The 22,561-nt window shown below is 35.6% G+C and overlaps 3 long non-coding RNA genes across 4 annotated transcripts; 1 reads left to right on the top strand and 2 right to left on the bottom strand.

Annotated features, from left to right (window-relative positions):
• Nucleotides 1-917: 917 nt before the first annotated feature.
• Nucleotides 918-3,351, bottom strand: LOC130985062 (uncharacterized). Of its 2 annotated transcripts, XR_009088878.1 has the most exons (3): nucleotides 3,107-3,347; nucleotides 1,779-1,839; nucleotides 918-1,203 (listed from the first exon to the last, which is right to left on the bottom strand). It is a non-coding gene; the product is annotated as an uncharacterized LOC130985062 (long non-coding RNA). The 2 variants fall into 2 exon arrangements; XR_009088887.1 differs by lacking the exon at nucleotides 1,779-1,839 and having other exon boundaries at nucleotides 3,107-3,351.
• A 5,676-nt stretch (nucleotides 3,352-9,027) lies between these two features.
• Nucleotides 9,028-9,892, bottom strand: LOC130985055 (uncharacterized). Its single transcript, XR_009088872.1, has 4 exons — nucleotides 9,731-9,892; nucleotides 9,440-9,554; nucleotides 9,218-9,317; nucleotides 9,028-9,126 (listed from the first exon to the last, which is right to left on the bottom strand). It is a non-coding gene; the product is annotated as an uncharacterized LOC130985055 (long non-coding RNA).
• Nucleotides 9,893-18,393: 8,501 nt separating this feature from the next.
• On the top strand, nucleotides 18,394-21,698 carry LOC130985050 (uncharacterized). The gene is made up of 2 exons (XR_009088866.1): nucleotides 18,394-18,476; nucleotides 21,100-21,698. It is a non-coding gene; the product is annotated as an uncharacterized LOC130985050 (long non-coding RNA).
• Nucleotides 21,699-22,561: the final 863 nt, after the last annotated feature.

Genomic DNA, 22,561 nt, shown 5'->3' with positions numbered 1-22,561 from the left:
TAATATTTTCGGTCTTGTCCTCCCCATGAATGCAAATTAAATTCAAATTCATGAATGATATAAGCAAATTATATAACAAAAGCATAAATTTTTTTATGTTATATATTATACTTATCAAATACAAATTTGGTATCATGTGAGTGGATATTTCTAAAATGAATGAAATCAAATCCAGTAACAATATTTGGGCGTTCAATTGATTTAAAAACAATTGTTCTAAGGCTAAAACTAGATCTTCCACTTATGATTGACTTTTGCATCGTGAAAGTTAAGCTGGTTTTTTAGTACTTAGAAGTTCTTAATAACTCTTATATATCTCTCTTTAAGAAATTCATGAAACTTTCTCTTAAACCCTATTGAGACGGGTACTTAAATTTTGTTGCCCTACATTAAAAAAAAATGTTTATTTATAGGTTGTATAATTTGAAAAATAATGCTAACACTTACCCATCTCATCAATCACAATCATTTTCAATGCTTTCTTACCCAACTTTCTGAATCCATAAGTATAAAATTATGATAACCATATTTTTATTATTTATTTTTGGTTTAATGACATTTAAATGGATAGCTTCATTATTTGTCCATATTTTCTATATTTAAAATAAATATATATAACCAATATGTTAAATCAATTATCAAATACACACAAGAGATACATACATATATGCATCTAGCAATGTAGATACTAACGTCTCATACATTCTGAGTTTATCATGTCTTATATTGATTTTATGTGTTAAAATTATTATGAATCATTCTTTGTGTAAATAGATAATTTTGCTTTTAATAAAATTGTAATGACCCGACTTCTCCATGGCAAGAAGAAATAGGAAAATAATTGAAGAACTTAATTGAGCTGAATAAACTTGCCAATTTACCCGTTAAATCGGGTATGCATATCTAAATAGATAAGATGAAAGGAGATAAAATGAAAGGCATTAAGAGATGCTAATCAAATGACAATATTCGAACTCAAGATCGCATAAGTTTAGTTTCTTGACTCTGATCATAATCAGTGATAGCTTCATTAAAAGAAATATGGGTTAAGAGTCTAAGCCCAACAAGATAATATTATACCACACAATAGAAATTCTCAATTTAGGGGATGGAGGATGAGGTGACAAGATAGTTATTAGCGGAAGCAAAAGACATCGTGGAACCTTAGCCTCAGTTCAGCCTCGTCTGCACCAACTGATCAACCTGAAAACATTTGAAAATAATTTGGGCTGAGTACTAATGTACTCAGTGGGCACAAGTTTTTGAAATATTTTATGAAGTAATCGAAGCAATTTATCCAATATCACAATCATGACTTAGAAGGTTTTAAACGGAATCCCACTTCTAAGCATGACAAAACTTTTCTTCATTAAGTGGCGCGCCATGTACGTTCGATTGTTACTCACTTTCTCCCCCACGTTCACTGATCTCGGGACACACCCAGTCAGATCCAAAAATATGTTATTGATCTCGGGACGCACCCGGTCAGAATCAATAGTCTTAACTGTGCTCCGGATAACCTCCTGTCAAGCACCCACCCTTATAACGTTCTAAATCTGTTAGTGCGCGATGGCGATCAACCCATCGAGCCACTAACCTTGTGTACACAATCCTCATTTAGCGTGTTAGGCCAAATGAGAATCTCGATCGATGCTTAAGTGAGCCTTAAACAATTACAGAACGCACATAAAAATATTTATATTGGATAAACAGATAATTTTCATGAAATATCAGAGCTTATATAACTCAAGATACATTGTATGCAAAATATAACCCACCTCGAAGTGGAGATTCAGTGCTTGCTCTGCTTGAAGCTCTAATGCCCTTGGTTACTCGAACCTACAAGAAATCTATTCTTAAGTAGGTCTCGAGGTGTCATCCTAATTTCTAAGTAAAATGGGAATCGCTAACTATTGATACACTTTGCTCGAATTAAGGAATACATATTCATTGAGGATCAAAGTTCCAAAAATAATTAATAACTTAATGAAAATTAAATAAATAATGAATTTAAAATTTTTAAAATACTTAGTAATTTAATCAAAATATAAATTTAATCCATGAGGAATTAATAGACTACTTAAGTCTCATTTATAAAATAATAGAGTCCAAAGAATTTAATATAAGAAGCCTGCTTAATTTAAATGAGCCCAGGTAAAATAAATAAAGACAGCCCAGTCAAAATAATAAAATCGGCCCATTAATAATTAAGTGGGAGCCCAAATTGAAACCCTAAGTTAAACATCTCTCCTCTCAAACGGCTCTCCCCCTCTCCCTCTCTATCTTTCTCTTTCTCCTCCTTTCTCCCTCAAAACCACCGCCCCTCTCTCTCTCTTGGCCGGACGGCCATCGGCTTCTGCCTCCGCCGCTCCAAGTCCGGCGAAATCATCGCCGCAAACCACCTCCGGTCTTCCCTCCCATCCGCCTCTCTCACTCTCTCTCTCTCTCTAAAACTTCTCTTTTCCTCTCTCTCTCAAAACCACCACCTCTTCTCTTCTGCCTCCATAGATCCGCCGCCGCCGCCGCCTGCTCCAACCCCGGCGAAAATCGCCAGATCCGAGGCCTCCCTCACTCATCGCCTTCCCTCGCGTTTCGGGCAGCGGACGGCCAAGGAGGGCCGCCGCCGCCGCTGCTCCATTCACGCCGCGTTAGCGGCGCTTGGCCTTCGGCCGCGCCGCCCCAGCCTCGCCCACGACGCCGCCTCGCTCCGACTCCGTCTGTCTTGGCCGTGGGTGGCCGGCGGGCTGCTGCAACGCATGCAGCGCCGGCAGCCGCGGCCTTGACAGCTCGGCGTCGAGCGCGGACAGCCCGCACCCGTCTCCCTCTCGTCTCTCACATTCAACAAGGCAACGAAAAGAAAAAAATCTCAGATTTGGAAAGATTTGATTTTGAGTGATCTGTTTCTGAAATTTCTTAATGAAAGCTGTCAATTGTTTTTGTTTTGAACTGATCCTTCTTCTCTCATTCTTTGGTTTAAAGATGAATTGGTATGTGAGTTCTCATTGTGAATAAGTCATGGAAAAGTATATCTTAGAGTTGTACTGTGTGAGTCTATGCTCAAGAAGTGAAGGAGATGAGAATAGCATAAGACTGCAGAGAATTTTACCTGGAAGCTGGAGCATAAGCTGAAGCATAAGTGGTCTGTATGGTGAGGTGAAAATGAAGGTGTGTGGTGAGGTGAAAACGAAGGCTGCAGTCATTAATTAGGATTGATGAATAAATCTGAAAATAATGGCTGAAACAAGGCTGAAACTTGGCTGTAGGCCAAGTGTCACAACATGGTTGTTGAAGAATATCTTGGAAAGGAAAAGAATTTTCTGCAGGATCACTTGTCAAGATTTGGAGATAAAATAAAAATTTGATGTTGGTGGATTCTTGAGTAAAGAATAGATGTTTCATCTCACTTACGTAGGTAGAAAAAAAATATTAATCTGATCTTGGGCTCATAAAATAAAGTCTTCATATGTTGGGCTTAATGCCTCAAAAATAAATAAATAAGTAAATCAAACCAAAGCTTTTAAATATATAACTATATATATTGGGCCTTAGACTCAGTGGAATAAATAAATACAATGATAGATACTTGAATAAATAAAATGAAAAATATTTGTAATAATATTTCTCATATAATTTAGTAATGTCTCGAAATTTTGATTGATCAAAATAATTATATTGAATATAAATCTATATCAATCTTCTTGATATAATATAATTATAAAATATCGAACGTGTATCAATAGTATACTTAATTAATGGTCTTCTATATTTCTTATGAAAATGTCGGGATGTCACAAAAATTATAATAAAAATAAAAAATTAATAAACATATAAACGAATAATCTGGAAAAAAAATAATAAAACAATTTTTTTTAATAATTAGTATATTATTATTATTTGTAGTTATCATTAAATTTATTTTAAGCAAAATGATTATATGCATAAAAAGAAACAAAATCGAAAACTTGTGTAAGTAAATTTGAAAACTCCACCCATTAATTAAGACGTAAACAATTATTTTGTAATTAGGGTATATAATTTTTCAAACTCCAGATTTTAGTAATAAACATTAATTATATTATATTAATCTTTATTTTATGATGAATGTAATAAAAGTAGTGAAATAAGTCATGAGACTCGTAAGTAGTCACTTATGAGTAGTTGTCTGGGGTACTACATTTATCCAATGATATTTATCTGTTGACTGTTGTTATTATATATCAATGTATTCGATATATATGTACGAATATTTTAATGGGTGAAGTTTGATTAGGAGTGGATATTGATTAGAGATTTTTTTAAAAATTAGAAAAAAAAATAAGAATGAATGAGAATTGAGGAAAATCAGAATGAAGATTTATTTTGTTATTATATATATATATATATATATATATATATATATATATATATATGTATGTGTGTGTGTTGGTCTATCTATAAAAACAAATGGGTGACTCTAATCATAACCCCATTTTATTTTTATAATCATTATTTAAATTGGAGCAATAAAATATAAAGTAAAAAATACTTAATTTTTTTAAAAGAGTAAGATGGAGCAATGAGTAAAATCGCCCAAGACAAATTCTCTCGTACGCTCTACTCTGATGTGTGTAGAGATGTCAATCGGACCAACCCACTGAATTTCAGGCTAACCTTTTCGGATTACGGGTTATTCAGATGCAAGTTAATTGAATTGAAATTTTTTTCGAGTTAGAAATTTTCAACCCTAATTTTAAATGTTCGAGTTTCGGGCTACCCCATTCAACTAATCGGGAACAAAAAATTATTTTTTTTAAAATAACTAATAGTATATTTTTATTGACAATATTATATTTGAAATAAATAAATACACGCATAAATAAGTATCATTTCAACATCGACTTACATAGTAACTAATATGCAAGTCTTATATATATATATATATATATATATATATATATATAGGGGTCGCTCCAATGAGACCCCCTAATTTTAGTGAGATCTAGGGCACGATCTGGTGCGTTTATTTTATCAATCCTATGGCTGAGATTGTATCTGGAGGGTGATTTTTTTTCGCAGGGTTCGAATCCTGGAGGGAGCATAATATTTTAAATTTTGTTATTCATCAGTATACACTGCATTGTTCATCAGTATATACGGCCCTGTTCATCAGTATATATATCTTATTCATTACGAATTTTTTTAATTTTATTTTTCATCAGTATATACATCTTGTTCATTAGATATACGTTTTGTTCATTAGTATTATATGTCTTATTCATTGTACTCATGTTACACGAAAAATAGGGGGTCTCACTGGAGCGCGCCCCTATATATATATATTTATATATATATATATATGTATATATAAAGATGCAACAATTTTATTAAATAAGTACTATCATTTTTTAATTTTTACACCTAAATATTTTATGTTATGTATTGAATTAAAAATACAGAGAAGTGAAATGGTGAGTATCATCTTATTATACTAATTTTCATAAGTAAAGTAATGAAGTTGAAAATCAAATGACGAGAAAATTTTCATATAATCAAGCGAACACATTACTTTCAAATCAACCTTATAGAATTTCGAGTTAATTTTGGGTTGATCCTATCGAGTGTCGGACTATTCAAATTTGAATTTTTTTAGCCCTAATCCTCTCGAATTAACGGATTAATCGTGTAAGTTCATAGATTTCGAATTGAATTGAGATCCCTATTTGTGCGCATTCTAAACTCTAACCACCCACTTCCCATTCTCTCTCTCTTCTCCTCTTCCACTGCTTTTTTCATTTAATGTGATGATATCTGTAGTGGGTGGTCCTCACATTATGAGGATTTGGGATTTAAATTCTTCAACATTGTACCCTCGTTTGGTTATTTAAGCTCTGTTTTGGGTTGAGATGATAGGTGAATGAGAAGGGAGACAACTTTTCTTGAAAAGCATTAGACTACTGCAGGCAGAATTTCAAAGGCAACCAAGAGTGACCGAATATATTCTCCTAAGTTCTAGTAGTTTTTAATGCAACCAAGTGAAGAAAAATATATTGGTTCATTATATAATTCTTTAATTTTAAAAATATTTTTTCTAAAAAAAATAGAATTATTTTTAATAAAAAATTGTATGAATAATTACTTATATATATGAAAAATAAAATTTCAAATAATTTATGCAAGGTTACCTTAATTTTTAAAAACTATATATGATATGAGCATTTTTAAACTTCTCCCCCTTTCAACGTGAATAATGTGTCTCTTCTATAACTTTACGAATGAAAAAAAAAATCCATCAAATAGGAGAAAATTAAAAATGCTAGTACCTTTAAAAAAAACATAACTCAAATATATTATATGCATTTTGAAATCTTTATAGTACATTTTTCTCATAAAAGTTGAGAGATTTAAAGTCTCATAAATATAGAACACACACACACACACCTATATAGGGTGTGGTTCTAGAGAGAACTACATTATTTGTGAGAACGTGAGAACCATCAAATCTAATGCATCCACTGTAAAAATTAAAGCATTCGTTGTTAAAATTAATGCACTAAAAAAAATAAAAAAAAATTGCTCCTTTCCGGATTCGAACCCAAGATCTGCATTCATCCAACAAGATGATGCATCCACCGTAGATCTTGATCATCGAATGGCTGAAAATGATTCCCCGTTCTTTTTTTATTTAGCGGTTCTTTCTTGAATCTCTCCCTATATATATATTTATCTTAATATTATATATATAAACCTTTAAATTATTTAATTTCACGTCCGTGCATAGCAAATTAATTTTTTAGCTTCGCTAATTTTTTATGAAGGATTTTAAATAGTAGTTTGGGCCAAAGGAATTATTTTCAAGCAAATTAAGTTTTTTCTGTTGGCGGTTTGCATTAGTATTAGATTAGAGATAAAGCGTTTGAGCTATTTATGGTTATGACCAAAGCCCATTATATGTCCACTTAGAAATTGAAGTGAACTAGAAGCAAATCATACTTGTGAGTAGGGAAGTGGGCACAAAAAAAAAATGGTGGATTTTTAAAATATTGAGCTCGTAGATTGCAATAAGCCAATCCTTGTGCTAGTCAATTGGGTCATAAGTACATCAAGCTCTGTACAAAATGCCGATAATTTAATAATATTAATAAATTAAATAGAGAAAAAGGATTAAATTGTGAGTGCTTAAGCGCCTCCCTCCCCCCTCTGCGCGTTCACTTTGATGGGTGAGAAAATGAGAGATAACGAAAATTTATACTTTTAAATGTCTCATTTTTTTTTTTCATATTTTACACAAAGGTTAAGTTCACAATTTCCCTTCCTTATTTTTACTTCAAGTAGGAATAATATTATCACACCAAAATGGAGGGATAATATTATCCCTCCTTGAAGTAAAACTAAGGGAGGAAAAATGATGAACTTCTCTTTTATGTAAAATGTAGGATAAGAAAGAAGACATTTAAAGGCATAAATTTTTATTATTCCTCCTTTTTCCATCCAATAAAGTGAACGCACCCTATAGTTTATATTATTCTACTTCGTTACGATCGAATTGTGCTTACTTTATTGTTCCTTTGTAAGATTAGTTTTAATGTTCTGTCTTTATTTCTAAATAATAATAATAATAATATGGGAGAGAATAAATTTGTTTTAACTTCAAAAATATGTCATGTGTGCAGTGATCAAAATATATTTTAAATTTATCTAGAATTTGCTTAGATAAGTTTTTGTCTAAGTTTAACTCAACATATTTTGTGGGAAGAATGGATAGCACGATATGAAAGAAGTGAGCCTCGGTGGTCGAATAGGAGCCATGCACGCACAATACAAAATTAGGCCAATTCACCCAACAACAATTCAAACTACCAAATAATGTTAAGGCTGTCGAGGAAATCATTTTTCTTATAACTATAAAACCATCAACCAATCACATGACTTCAATATAGAGTCCCTAAAGGAAGATACTATGGTTGGAAAAATATACCAAAAATTCAGTATATCAATTATATCATAAAACACTACTAGAAAAACGCTCATAGATAACGGATTTTATCCGTTAACTACGGATTTTATCCGTTATCTATGAGCAAAAAAACCGTTGTATATAGTGGTGTTATCTATTCTATACGTCATACACAACGGTTTCAAAACCGTTATGTATAGTAGCATAGATAACGGTACGATGCGTCATACATAACAGTACACATCTGTTATCTATAAAGGTTATACATAACGGTTTTTCACCGTTATGTATTAAGATTTTTTCGTTATGTATTAATTTTTTTTTATTTTTTTATCATAGTTAACAGTTTTTTGCACTTTTTATAACGGTTTTAACCGTTATCTTTGATAGAATACATAACGGTTTTTCACCGTTATGTATTAAGATTTTTCCGTTATGTATTAATTTTTTTTTTTTTTTATCATAGTTAACAGTTTTTTGCACTTTTTATAACGGTTTTAACCGTTATCTTTGATAGAATACATAACGGTTTTTTGCACTTTTTATAACGATTTTTTGCACTTTTTATAACGATTTTTGCAGTTTTTATAACGATTTTAACCGTTATCTTTAATTAGAATACATAACGATTTTTTGCACCTTTTATAACAGTTTTTTGCACTTTATATAATTGTAGTATATTTTTAAATTTTGCAATTTTTATAAAACGACAAAATGATAAAATCAACGATAACAATATTATATATCATCCAAAAAATTCATACATTATTATACAAATGAACCAAATATCAAGTATACATCATCATTGCATATTCCGATTCAAAATTAAAAATACCAACTACCTTATAGCTAAAACAAAAATCTATCATACTATGTATTCTAGCACTAAGTCCTCAAGAACTAGTTGCTCTTTCCTGAAATCCTTCTTCCTCATGAAAGTAATCTGCAATAGAGATTTAGTGAAAAATGAAGAATGACCGCTACCTTCAGAATTATTAAAGTGACAAACTAAAAAAATAGGCACCAAGATAGGCAATCGTATGAGGTAGCTTAAAGTGCACCTGAGCCCTTCTTTTCTCTTCCATCTCTTCCTTGAGGTCACAGAGCCCCTTGAAAGTGGGTTCGAAGTCACCCCAGATCTAACGGGTGGAATATTAGCAGGAGAAGAAGCAGCCCAGATGCAAATGCCACCCCTATCATAAACCACAATAAGATTTTAACTAAACAACAACGTTCAACGAAAAAACAAATACACGTTAAACAGATTCTTTTTGTGGGACTAACTTGCATGCAACAGAAAGGGTTATCCCTCCATTTGGTCTCCACTCAAGAATCTTTACATCTTTTTGGGACTCATGGGACAAGATGCAAGGAGACTTTCCATCTGATTGTTGACAAAAGTAAAGAGGAAATACATCGTTTATGATAGGATCAAAGTGCATCAACAATCTTGAAGCACCAGAGGGGTAACCAAAAATCACCATCAAGAAATTTCATGGCATTTACCGGAATCATTGTAGTCACAAATCGTCACCTGATGCGGTGCAGAAACAAATGCTAAAATCTGTTTGTGGTCGTGCCAACTTACACTGTGAAGGTCAATACCATTTAAAAGTTTTACCTGCAAACAAACATAGATAGCAGACACATTAATACTTCTTGCATCTAACCATTGCCCTCCTCTCAATAACTACAAATAGCTATAGCATGCAATCTCAAAACAAACACTAAAAACATTAGAACCAAAAAGCAAGTAGATGTATGCACAACAAAATGCAAGTCAAGGATGATAATTACATCGGCAGGCTGCAAAAGAGGCCTGAGGGAGCCACTCAACAGAGCCTCTAGTGCCACAGATAGAATGTCTAAACTACCCTTCCTCCGTTCAACTGATTCCTGCTCAGTCCCCGTCCCTAATAAGCTGTCTGATTCGAAAGGGATCGGACTGAATACAGTCCCCTGCAATTACTCCCTTTCTAAACAGAATCAGTAGTATATCATGTCTATATGTAAGTGGAGCTTATTAGTCATCTAGTGTAAAAGATTTCCATTTTTATTCTCACGTCACTACTAGAATAAAGAGAACTTAAGAAAGAGAGTTTTCACTTTATTTATGCAGATGTAAGGGAACGAAAATAAAGAGAACTAATAGCACTTGATTCATGTTGATTAGTGAGAATTATCAAAGTCAAACAAGGATATTCCCAAAGCAGTTAAACTCATCACCAATTGAAGATGTCATACTTCTCTACGACAAAATTCATCACCAATTACCATTATCTTCACAACAAAATGCAACTATCAGCATCCACACTATGACTTCTCAAAGACTAATATCAGAAAACAAAGAAGGGAGAGAGAGCACAGAGCCGCACCTAGCAAGTTTGCATCACATAATACAAAATTCCCACAACCCTTTCTCCAGCAACAAGCTGTTGACTTTCGACATCTCTTTACTCTTAAATTATACATACCATATCTGTAGAGCAAGATCATGGGGCAGGTCGACGCATTCCGACAGCATGGGTATTAAACAAACAGGCACCTGCACATATTCAAGAAATACAACCTGCATTCACACACCAATATGGCTCCAGTCTCCAGACAGAGACTCGAGAATTATGAAGAATAGTTTAACAGCACGACATTCAGCTACTCACATTCTGAAACCAGAAGGCGGAGAGGAATTCATAAAACAACACGGGAGTACACAAAAAAGCCACACAAGTTGTAATTTGTAAAGAATTTAGGAATCAATTCCAATATAATGTAGCAAAAATAGATGTAAACAGGATTCTTTCCTCTACAACAAATCTAACATTACGCAAACACAAACTCACCAAAGAAACACCTTAGGCTGCTTCAAAAAAGCATTCTCGGTAGAAGCAAAAACCCTAGTCCGCAGCAGCTGAGAGTGAACCATGTGATTCAATTAATCAAAGCAAATACACCCTCTCTATTTAAGCTTAAATATTTCCCAATTATTTCAACTCCAACAGCAAAATAAACACACCTTATCTATTCAGGATCAAAAGCCTTTCTAAATGACAGCAAATCAAAAAAGATGAGAATAACAAAAACCCCCAAAAAAGAGAAAACCTCTTCAAGTGTGGTTCGAATGAAATAGACAAATTGCAGCTAAAATTCCAAAATTATCAGAAATAAATAAATAACAGGACAGCAGCGGCTCGACCGCCGCAGAGGCGCGGGCTTGCGGCAATGACTGCCAGCGCTGCTGGATCCGCGGTAGCCGCCATGAATGAGACGGAGAGATAGGGAGAGTGAGAGCAAGAGAGAGAGAGACAGAGAGAGAGAATACCGAGACGTACCGTAGCGGCGCGAAGAGTAATTACCGGCGTATGCAGTGGCTGTCCGGGGCGGAGGTCGTCGGCGGCAACAATAGTGTTTGGGGATTTTAGGTGAGGAAGAATTTGGGGATTTAGGGATTTTAGGGCTTCACCTCCGAGAAGAAGGGGATGTAAGATACCGGCGGCGGGCGGAGGAATGGCAGCGGGGAGGTCGTCGGAGGAACGGCGGCGCAGAGGTCGTCTGTCACAGCCCGCCCTAACTAAGGATAGTTAAGCCGAGTGATCTACGACTAGGGATGGGGTTAAAGAAGAAGGGGAAGAAAAGGGGCGTCATTTATAGCCGTAACACTTACTCATCTTAATAAAACTCGTCATTTTTATTCATGAATACTCAATTGAAAATAGTCTATGGAAGACAGCATAAAACTTAATTAATATCATTAATCAAGTTATACATCATATGAAACCATTCTCTTAAGACTCAAAGTATGACATAACATACTATAACATCAACAACATCTTGCAGCGGAAAGTAGCTAGACATATGTATGAAGACATATTCTAGACAGGTTAACTATTTATTAACAACCCTGGAGACTCCGCTCATTGCAGCACCATCATCACATCAGCTCAACCTGCACATTTAGAAAACATATGCAGGGCTGAGTACAAAAGCACTCAGTGGGCACGTATGCCTAGGTATAAAAATACATGCTTCAAAACTGTAAATTGTCATGCCATCATAAACAGTACAGCAAGGGAGTTTTTCGCTAAAAAGGCCCATGCTTACTAAGTTCATTTGTGATTCTTAAAGTTCGTCTGCAGACTAAGTTCTCTTGTAATTTATCATATCTGGAACTGTGTGCCGGAGAGGTGGCCACCTCTCACGGTCACTTGACCGGCCAACCCGCTAGATGACTCACGGTCACTGGTGTACACTAGTCCTGGCAGGATAGCTATCAACTGCTCAGGACCCGAATTCGATTGCATCATTGGCAAAGCCAAAGCAGATAGATATCATACTAAAATTTAAACATTTTATGGCAAGACAATACTTGAAATAACTTTAACTCAAAGATTTTGTCATGAAATAACTTGCTCAAAGGTAGCATTAAACTCGTTTGATAGATATATAAAACTGAAATTAACGGTTAAATCATCTCATGCATTCATTCGTATAAGAGGCCTACGACAAGCAGGGGATCTCTATATACGTATAGTAAAAGTAATGCCCACCTGATTACAGTGTATTGCTACTTAAGACAATGATTCTCTTTCCTTAGCGCGATAGGTTACTCAGACGCTTTTGTTTATTTGAACCTTTGATAACACGAAAACATGTGTTCGAGTGAATAATAGAAAAGATAACAACAAATGCAGTGAATCACTATTCACTCATTTTTCTAACTACCCATATTTCCTTAAACGACTATATCTAACTCATATACAATCGTTCTTCCTTTATCAAAATATTTCATGTACCTTTGAGGATGTAGGAAATTCCATTTTATATTATTCATTTATTTATCTATTATAAATAAAGAATAATTCTATAAACATAAAACGTTTTCCTTTTCCCCATTTAATAATGCCAATCACCAATATATATATATATACACATCAATAGCTCATTTATAATCTAAAAGTGATATTTTATCAACAATAAAACTTTAAAATCCTTAATAGGAATTATTTTGAATCATTTCCATCTCAACAAAACTGTATAGATTCAACTTCAACTAATAAACTGCTTTTACTCCGAACTCGTATGGAGTCGAATTTTATATCAATAGAAACCTCTTTGAGTCTAGTTTAATTGAAAAAAAAGTATGTTGAAAAACTCCAAGTAGTTTAAGAGATATAGCGATTTTCCCATCGCCTACCAGATTCGGCAGTTTCTGCCAACTGAAAGTCCAGATTTTTGAAAAACTAGCAAACGTTACCTGAATGAGCTCAACTTTTATATGTAGATAGCTAACACATATATATTCATACAATAAAAATTTGAGAGCTAAATATCAACACATGGTTACTGAAATAATTACCCTAATCATCTGCCTCACGACAGTTTCAGCAGATACTGGCAGTAGACTTCTCAAATTTTAAAAGGGTAGTAAACGAAGTTCAAATAACATGAAACTTTGAACAAATATTCACCACACTCCCATCTATACCCCAGAAATTTCCCATAATATAATAGAAACGGGAATGCATCGAAATAAGGGCGTCAACTTACCCTTGTCCAAGTGAGCACTAATGGAAGTTGTCCGTCGGGGGTTTTCCGGTCGTCGTTCCGCGATGGTGTTTAGCCGCGAAGGTCTACGACTTAGTTTTCCTCGTGCGAGGTAGATCAGGCTACACAACGGTGGTTTCTCGATCCTTTTTCGTCGTAAGGATAGTGAGAAACGAAGGCCGTAAGTTGGCCGGTGGCTAAGTCGGGAATTCGACGTTGGCCGCCGAAGGATATTGCGGCCTTTGGTCAGGAAAATATAGAGAAGGCTTCGGCCTTTCGATTGTTGGGTTTGGTAGCCTGAAGATGGAGGAACGAGTACACGTTCTCGGTTCAGAGCCTAGTGGCCGGTCGGCGAAGAAACAGCCCGGCGAAGGGAGCTCACTTGAGCTCTTGCAAGTAAGAAATTTAAAAAAAATTCTCCTAAACTCTCTCTTGCCTCACACCTCTTGCTGCACTTCTATTTAACAAAGGGAGAAAAAATATACAGTGTTTACAACACTCACAACACTCAACTCACAACCCGTTATACCCCGAGAAAATTACTATCTAATTTTCTCACACCAAAAGCTTCTAACTAAGCTTTTGTCTCAAACCCTCAAACTCTCGTATTTGAGATTTTACTTCAACTTACTCTTGCTCTCTCTAACAGAAAGAAGTATTTTCTGCTTTGGTGTGTTTTTAAACTGCTGCGAATCCTAGCAATTTATAGGCAAAACTGGAATAGTGTTACTGTAGCAAAGGTTGAAAAATCATGCGCATTAGTCAAAAGCAGCCAAAACTTTTCTGCAAAGCACCAATTTTTTTGACAAATTGTTAGCACCAACTTTTTGACTAACAAGGGAATAGTGTAGGAATTGATGTGTTGGATGAAAAATCGAGACATACGTGTAGTGCCGTGATCTAGTTTCTCCTAGTTCCTGTAATAATTCTCCAATTCTCGTTTAATAAATACTCGTCGTATTTATATAAATTAAATCCTCAATCTTGAGATTTAATACGTGAAAGTCGAAATTAATTCGCGACTTAGTACTAAACATATAAAGCGTGAAATAATAAAATTATTATTAACATAAACTCGAGTTATAATTCTAGCAATTCGATTTAAATAACACGATTTATGAAATCGGTTATAAATCTAAAATTTCTAATACTATTGATTAAATCAATCAACTGGTAATGCAAGGTCTCAAACGTGTAGCTAAACCAATAATTTAATTATTGGTTTGATTCATGATTGAATATTAAATCGCAGCTCTGTATCTCTTATACAGACTTTTGCTGAAATAATATTATCTGAATAAAATAGTCACAATAAATAATTAAAAGAATTTTATAACTAATGCACATGTTTAATCTAATATATATTTAAAAGAGCGGGGCATTACATCATCGGAGGAGTTCGTGCGCTGAGAAGAAATAAACGGCGGGAATTGTTGGAGAGGGAGCGAAGAAGAGAAAACTTAGTGAATTCACGATTTTATTTGGGTGAAAATAATTAAAAGATGGCATAGATAACGTTGGCTTAACGGTTTTGTAATACCGTTATCTATGCAACTAATAGATAACGCAAAAACATAACGCATTTGTTCAAACCGTTATCTATGCATTTTGACAACACTACATAGATAACGGATTTTCGCAAAACCGTTATCTATTCCTAAAAGTGCGCTCATAGATAACGGTTTTTGAAAAAAACCGTTATCTATTCACTGTTATGTATGTAAACTTTTGTAGTAGTGAAAATTTAATATATCGATTATATCATATCGAAAAATATAAAAAATTATCGAATTTAATGTATATTGTACTGTTCCACCTCTAGAACATACAATGTAAGAGATTTGAAACATCCACGAAAAACTGTTTCAAGATGTTGTATATGACCTATCCGTGGATACTTAAATAATTAATAAGGGCTAGTTTGAAGAGAGGGGTTCAAGATTTTAAATACCATTTTTTAAAAATGATATGTTTTTTAGCCCCTCTTTAAAAACAACTCTTTTGTATACCAAAATGAATTAAAAGACTAAAATACCCTTTACGGTCCCCACCACTTTAATTTCCGCGCAACATGACACGTGCGCACGATCGTGGACACGATGAACACGATCGTGTCCACGTACATTGTGGGCACGATGGGCATGATCGTGTCCACCATCATGGACACGATGAACACCATCGTGCCCATGATGATGGACACGATTGTGCCCATCGTGGACACGATGGTGGGCATGATCGTGTTCACCATCGTGATCATGATCGTGGGCATGATCGTGATCATGATCGTGGGCACGATCGTGATCATGATCGTGCCCATCGTGGACACGATGGTGGACACGATCGTGTTCACCATCGTGATCATGATCGTGGGCACGATCGTGATCATGATCGTGGCACGATCGTGTCCACCATCATGATTATGATCGTGGGCACGATCGTGATCATGATCGTGGGCACGATCGTGTCCACCATCGTGATCATGATCGTGGGCACGTGTAATGTTGCGCGAAAATTAAAGTGGTGGGAACCGTAAAGGGTATTTTAGTCTTTTAATTCATTTTGGTATACAAAAGAGTTGTTTTTAAAGAGGGGCTAAAAAACATATCATTTTTAAAAAATGGTATTTTTTTATAAGTTTCCTCTTGAATAGATGACCTATTCCTAGATACTTCAATTTGGGGCTCTAGGCTTGTGGCCCTTCGTCATTAAATTTAGTTTTTGTTTTCTCTTTAGTTTAGTTTTATGAATTGAAGAAATATTAGGTTATGATTACCTAGGCTTTATGAATTTAGTTTAGATTAATAAACATTAGGTTAATTATGGTTAACAGCCTTTATGAATTTAGTTTTTGTATTTTCTTCAATTTTAATTCATTATATATATATATATATATATATATACTTTTAAGATGATTAATTATGCATGGTTCACTAATTTTTTCACAAATTATTCATTAAAAATAAGAATTAATAATTAAAACACATTAACGATAGGAAAATTCAATTTCATATTTATAGTGTGACATACTTTTGGAAGTTAAGAGGGGATTTTCAGTTAAGTAATTTAGATTGATTTGGAAATTATAACAAAAGATTTCGAGCTTGTAAAAATGGGACATTAATTAATAAGTAAAGCACCCGCAGAATAATTCTCAGTTCATTTTAAGAGTTTCGGTGTCACAGCCCAAAACCGTTTAGTTCCTTTGCAATTTTTATTTGAAAATTAGTATATTTTTGAGTTATTAAAATATATATATCTACGAGTCAAGCTCGTAAATTTATCTAGCCGCGCCCCTAGTTAGATGAATAAATTTTAGATTATTACTTTATAAAAGTTTTAGGCTCAAAGATTGGGCTATGAACAAGTACATGCATGAATTCTTTGTTATTGGGCTTTTATTTCTTTATAGATTAATTTCTTTTGGGCCATATTTATTTGGTTGGGCTCGAATAATATATATAAGCCCATTAGCTTTTAAGTTATCAGCATTCATTTATTATCACTGTGTCGAAAATTTGACAGCTTCTTTATTAAAAATTGCTGAGACAGCACCGTGTTTCCTTTCTCAAGAAGCCACCATTTGTTTCCATTTTTAGCCACAAATTTTAACTCTTGGCAGCCAAGTTTTCTCCTCAGCCATCCAATTAATTTTCTCAATCTTGTGGAATTCATTTTATCTATTCCACCGCCTCATTTTAGCTTATTAAGCTCTTTCATTTTCTAAAAACACCACACCACCAAAACCCAGCAATCAACTTCTTGTTTCTGTTGCTTTCGATTCAAGTGGTAATTTTAATTCTTATGCAGAAATTATGTAATCTTATTCCAGCACATCAATGATTTCTTCATTGTTTTCATATCTGCCCAAAAATCAAAACTTTACAACAGAATTCTGTTTTCAAATCAAAACATGCATACATCGATTTTCTGTAATTTCCATAAGGAAATAGAATTAGTGTGGAAAGAAATGGAGAATTAGGGAGAAGTGGAAGGTTGGTTGGGGGGAGGGAAGACTGTAGTCGGAAGAGGGAAGCAGGAGGCGGCGGCGGCGACCTGCCCACTGCTGTTGCCTGGCATGGCGGCGGCGATGGCAGCCGTTTCTGCCGGCCGAAGGAAAGAGAGGGCGCCAGATCTGGAATAAGGAGGCGGCAGCTTCGGCCTCGCCGATGGCTGTTCGGCTGAGGAAGAGAGAGAAAAGGGGAGGCGGCGGCTGGGCTATGCTGCTGTCAACGCGGAGGCGGCGATGGTGGCAGCTGCCGTCCACCAGAAGAGGGAGAGATGAGAGGAGTGGTAGGCACTGACAAGGCGGCGGGAGTCACCGGAGAAGGGAGATGGCCGCGGCAAGGCGCGGCGAGGAGAAGGGCAGAGGGGGCGAGAGATGAGGAAGAGGGAGAGGGAGAGATAAGGGAAGAGGGAGAGAGGTTGAGGAGAGGACAGGGGGAGGCGGAGCCGCCGGCCTCCGGGGACGGCGCTGCCGTCCGGTGGCGGCGGCAGGAGGCCGAGAAGAGGAGAGGGAGCAGGGCCGAGAGAGGGAGATGAGGGGGACTGCGTGAGTTGTGTGTGTGTTGGGTGTGAAAGTCAAAATGAGGTTTTAAGTTAGGGTGAAGGGAAGAATGGGCTTGGGCTGGGTGGTTTTTATTCTTATGGGCTCAGATTTATTGATTGGGCCCAACTTTTAATTCTTGGGCTGCAGATTTTATTCTAAATAAGTTGCACTTGATTTTAAGTATCAACCCATATTTTAAAGAAGCATGCATTTTATTATTTTGAATCACTAAACCGATGATTATTTTCAAATGATTTTATGATAATAAATTCTTAAGATTTAAACTATTATTATTATTATTATTATTATTATTATTATTATTTAAGTTTAATTAGACCCTTATGTTTATTATTTGAATTTATCTGACTAGGTGCGGCGCGACTAGGACGTTACTTTTAATTGAATTACTCAAGTTAGCTTTCAAGTTCAAGTTGAAGTTCAAGTTCAAAGTTTCAGGTGTGGGATTTATTTCAGTACATGCCCGTGGTTAATTCTTGTCCATTTTAATATCATGTGTTTACCATATGTGAGTTGCATTAAATTATATCGCTAGGGGCCCGCTCAATGGGTCCAGGACTTCACCGTCCTTGGTATGCCACAATGCGATTTCATGTTAAAGTTATGGTTGCAACCAGTCGCCAGGGGCCGGCTCAATCGGTCCAGGACGGAAAGGTCCTTGGTATGCCACCGTGCGACTTTCAGTTACGAATGTATTGATCATATGTGATTCTCATTTTATTAACGTGGACAATGATTGCATGTTCCCACACTGAGTGTACCCTGTATGCTCATCCCATATTTAACATTTTCAGGTTTTAAAGGCCGGAGGCGCGTGGAAGGTCGAATGGCGAGTCAAATATTTTGAATTTAGTTTTACTTAAAAATGTTATGTTTAGTAAAGTATTTTAAAATAAGATATTTATTTCTTTATTTTCACATTAAATATTTATTTATATTCATAATTTTTCCGCGTGCGTTTTCATTTAAAATTAAAAATGGATTTGGGTGTCACAAGGTGGTATCAGAGCAGGTCTACTTTCCTGTAGACTCTGCAAAATATTTTACATAAAATTTTTAAAAGTCATGTGTGTGAAAGTCATTCGACCAATGCGCGCTCCGACTTCTTGGTAAAATTATTTCCAAAACTTTTAAAGGGAATGAGTATAAATTATTTACGTTGAAAGTATGTTGAAATTTGCTGCAATGATTGAAGTTATTATGAGAAATTCAAGTTCAGTATGCAAGTTATTATGAGAAAGTTCAGTATTCAAATTATTATGTTGAAGATTATTGCAGCTATGACTTGTCAAATTTCGAGGACGAAATTTTTTTAAGTGGGTAGGTTTGTCACAGCCCAAAACCGTTTAGTTCCTTTGCAATTTTTATTTGAAAATTAGTATATTTTTGAGTTATTAAAATATATATATCTACGAGTCAAGCTCGTAAATTTATCTAGTCGCGCCCCTAGTTAGATGAATAAATTTTAGATTATTACTTTATAAAAGTTTTAGGCTCAAAGATTGGGCTATGAACAAGTACATGCATGAATTCTTTGTTATTGGGCTTTTATTTCTTTATAGATTAATTTCTTTTGGGCCATATTTATTTGGTTGGGCTCGAATAATATATATAAGCCCATTAGCTTTTAAGTTATCAGCATTCATTTATTATCACTGTGTCGAAAATTTGACAGCTTCTTTATTAAAAATTGCTGAGACAGCACCGTGTTTCCTTTCTCAAGAAGCCACCATTTGTTTCCATTTTTAGCCACAAATTTTAACTCTTGGCAGCCAAGTTTTCTCCTCAGCCATCCAATTAATTTTCTCAATCTTGTGGAATTCATTTTATCTATTCCACCGCCTCATTTTAGCTTATTAAGCTCTTTCATTTTCTAAAAACACCACACCACCAAAACCCAGCAATCAACTTCTTGTTTCTGTTGCTTTCGATTCAAGTGGTAATTTTAATTCTTATGCAGAAATTATGTAATCTTATTCCAGCACATCAATGATTTCTTCATTGTTTTCATATCTGCCCAAAAATCAAAACTTTACAACAGAATTCTGTTTTCAAATCAAAACATGCATACATCGATTTTCTGTAATTTCCATAAGGAAATAGAATTAGTGTGGAAAGAAATGGAGAATTAGGGAGAAGTGGAAGGTTGGTTGGGGGGAGGGAAGACTGTAGTCGGAAGAGGGAAGCAGGAGGCGGCGGCGGCGACCTGCCCACTGCTGCTGCCTGGCATGGCGGCGGCAATGGCAGCCGTTTCTGCCGGCCGAAGGAAAGAGAGGGCGCCAGATCTGGAATAAGGAGGCGGCAGCTTCGGCCTCGCCGATGGCTGTTCGGCTGAGGAAGAGAGAGAAAAGGGGAGGCGGCGGCTGGGCTATGCTGCTGTCAACGCGGAGGCGGCGATGGTGGCAGCTGTCGTCGACCAGAAGAGGGAGAGATGAGAGGAGTGGTAGGCACTGACAAGGCGGCGGGAGTCACTGGAGAAGGGAGATGGCCGCGGCAAGGCGCGGCGAGGAGAAGGGCAGAGGGGGCGAGAGATGAGGAAGAGGGAGAGGGAGAGATAAGGGAAGAGGGAGAGAGGTTGAGGAGAGGACAGGGGGAGGCGGAGCCGCCGGCCTCCGGGGACGGCGCTGCCGTCCGGTGGCGGCGGCAGGAGGCCGAGAAGAGGAGAGGGAGCAGGGCCGAGAGAGGGAGATGAGGGGGACAGCGTGAGTTGTGTGTGTGTGTGTTGGGTGTGAAAGTCAAAATGAGGTTTTAAGTTAGGGTGAAGGGAAGAATGGGCTTGGGCTGGGTGGTTTTTATTCTTATGGGCTCAGATTTATTGATTGGGCCCAACTTTTAATTCTTGGGCTGCAGATTTTATTCTAAATAAGTTGCACTTGATTTTAAGTATCAACCCATATTTTAAAGAAGCATGCATTTTATTATTTTGAATCACTAAACCGATGATTATTTTCAAATGATTTTATGATAATAAATTCTTAAGATTTAAACTATTATTATTATTATTATTATTTTTTAAGTTTAATTAGACCCTTATGTTTATTATTTGAATTTATCTGACTAGGTGCGGCGCGACTAGGACGTTACTTTTAATTGAATTACTCAAGTTAGCTTTCAAGTTCAAGTTGAAGTTCAAGTTCAAAGTTTCAGGTGTGGGATTTATTTCAGTACATGCCCGTGGTTAATTCTTGTCCATTTTAATATCATGTGTTTACCATATGTGAGTTGCATTAAATTATATCGCTAGGGCCCGCTCAATGGGTCCAGGACTTCACCGTCCTTGGTATGCCACAATGCGATTTCATGTTAAAGTTATGGTTGCAACCAGTCGCCAGGGGCCGGCTCAATCGGTCCAGGACGGAAAGGTCCTTGGTATGCCACCGTGCGACTTTCAGTTACGAATGTATTGATCATATGTGATTCTCATTTTATTAACGTGGACAATGATTGCATGTTCCCACACTGAGTGTACCCTGTATGCTCATCCCATATTTAACATTTTCAGGTTTTAAAGGCCGGAGGCGCGTGGAAGGTCGAATGGCGAGTCAAATATTTTGAATTTAGTTTTACTTAAAAATGTTATGTTTAGTAAAGTATTTTAAAATAAGATATTTATTTCTTTATTTTCACATTAAATATTTATTTATATTCATAATTTTTCCGCGTGCGTTTTCATTTAAAATTAAAAATGGATTTGGGTGTCACAAGGTGGTATCAGAGCAGGTCTACTTTCCTGTAGACTCTGCAAAATATTTTACATAAAATTTTTAAAAGTCATGTGTGTGAAAGTCATTCGACCAATGCGCGCTCCGACTTCTTGGTAAAATTATTTCCAAAACTTTTAAAGGGAATGAGTATAAATTATTTACGTTGAAAGTATGTTGAAATTTGCTGCAATGATTGAAGTTATTATGAGAAATTCAAGTTCAGTATGCAAGTTATTATGAGAAAGTTCAGTATTCAAATTATTATGTTGAAGATTATTGCAGCTATGACTTGTCAAATTTCGATGACGAAATTTTTTTAAGTGGGTAGGTTTGTCACAGCCCAAAACCGTTTAGTTCCTTTGCAATTTTTATTTGAAAATTAGTATATTTTTGAGTTATTAAAATATATATATCTACGAGTCAAGCTCGTAAATTTATCTAGTCGCGCCCCTAGTTAGATGAATAAATTTTAGATTATTACTTTATAAAAGTTTTAGGCTCAAAGATTGGGCTATGAACAAGTACATGCATGAATTCTTTGTTATTGGGCTTTTATTTCTTTATAGATTAATTTCTTTTGGGCCATATTTATTTGGTTGGGCTCGAATAATATATATAAGCCCATTAGCTTTTAAGTTATCAGCATTCATTTATTATCACTGTGTCGAAAATTTGACAGCTTCTTTATTAAAAATTGCTGAGACAGCACCGTGTTTCCTTTCTCAAGAAGCCACCATTTGTTTCCATTTTTAGCCACAAATTTTAACTCTTGGCAGCCAAGTTTTCTCCTCAGCCATCCAATTAATTTTCTCAATCTTG

This window comes from Salvia miltiorrhiza, chromosome 1, assembly GCF_028751815.1.
Source record: "Salvia miltiorrhiza cultivar Shanhuang (shh) chromosome 1, IMPLAD_Smil_shh, whole genome shotgun sequence".
NCBI lineage: Eukaryota > Viridiplantae > Streptophyta > Magnoliopsida > Lamiales > Lamiaceae > Salvia > Salvia miltiorrhiza.
Note: the sequence above shows the minus strand (reverse complement) of the source record. Positions and strands in the feature narration are given on the sequence as shown.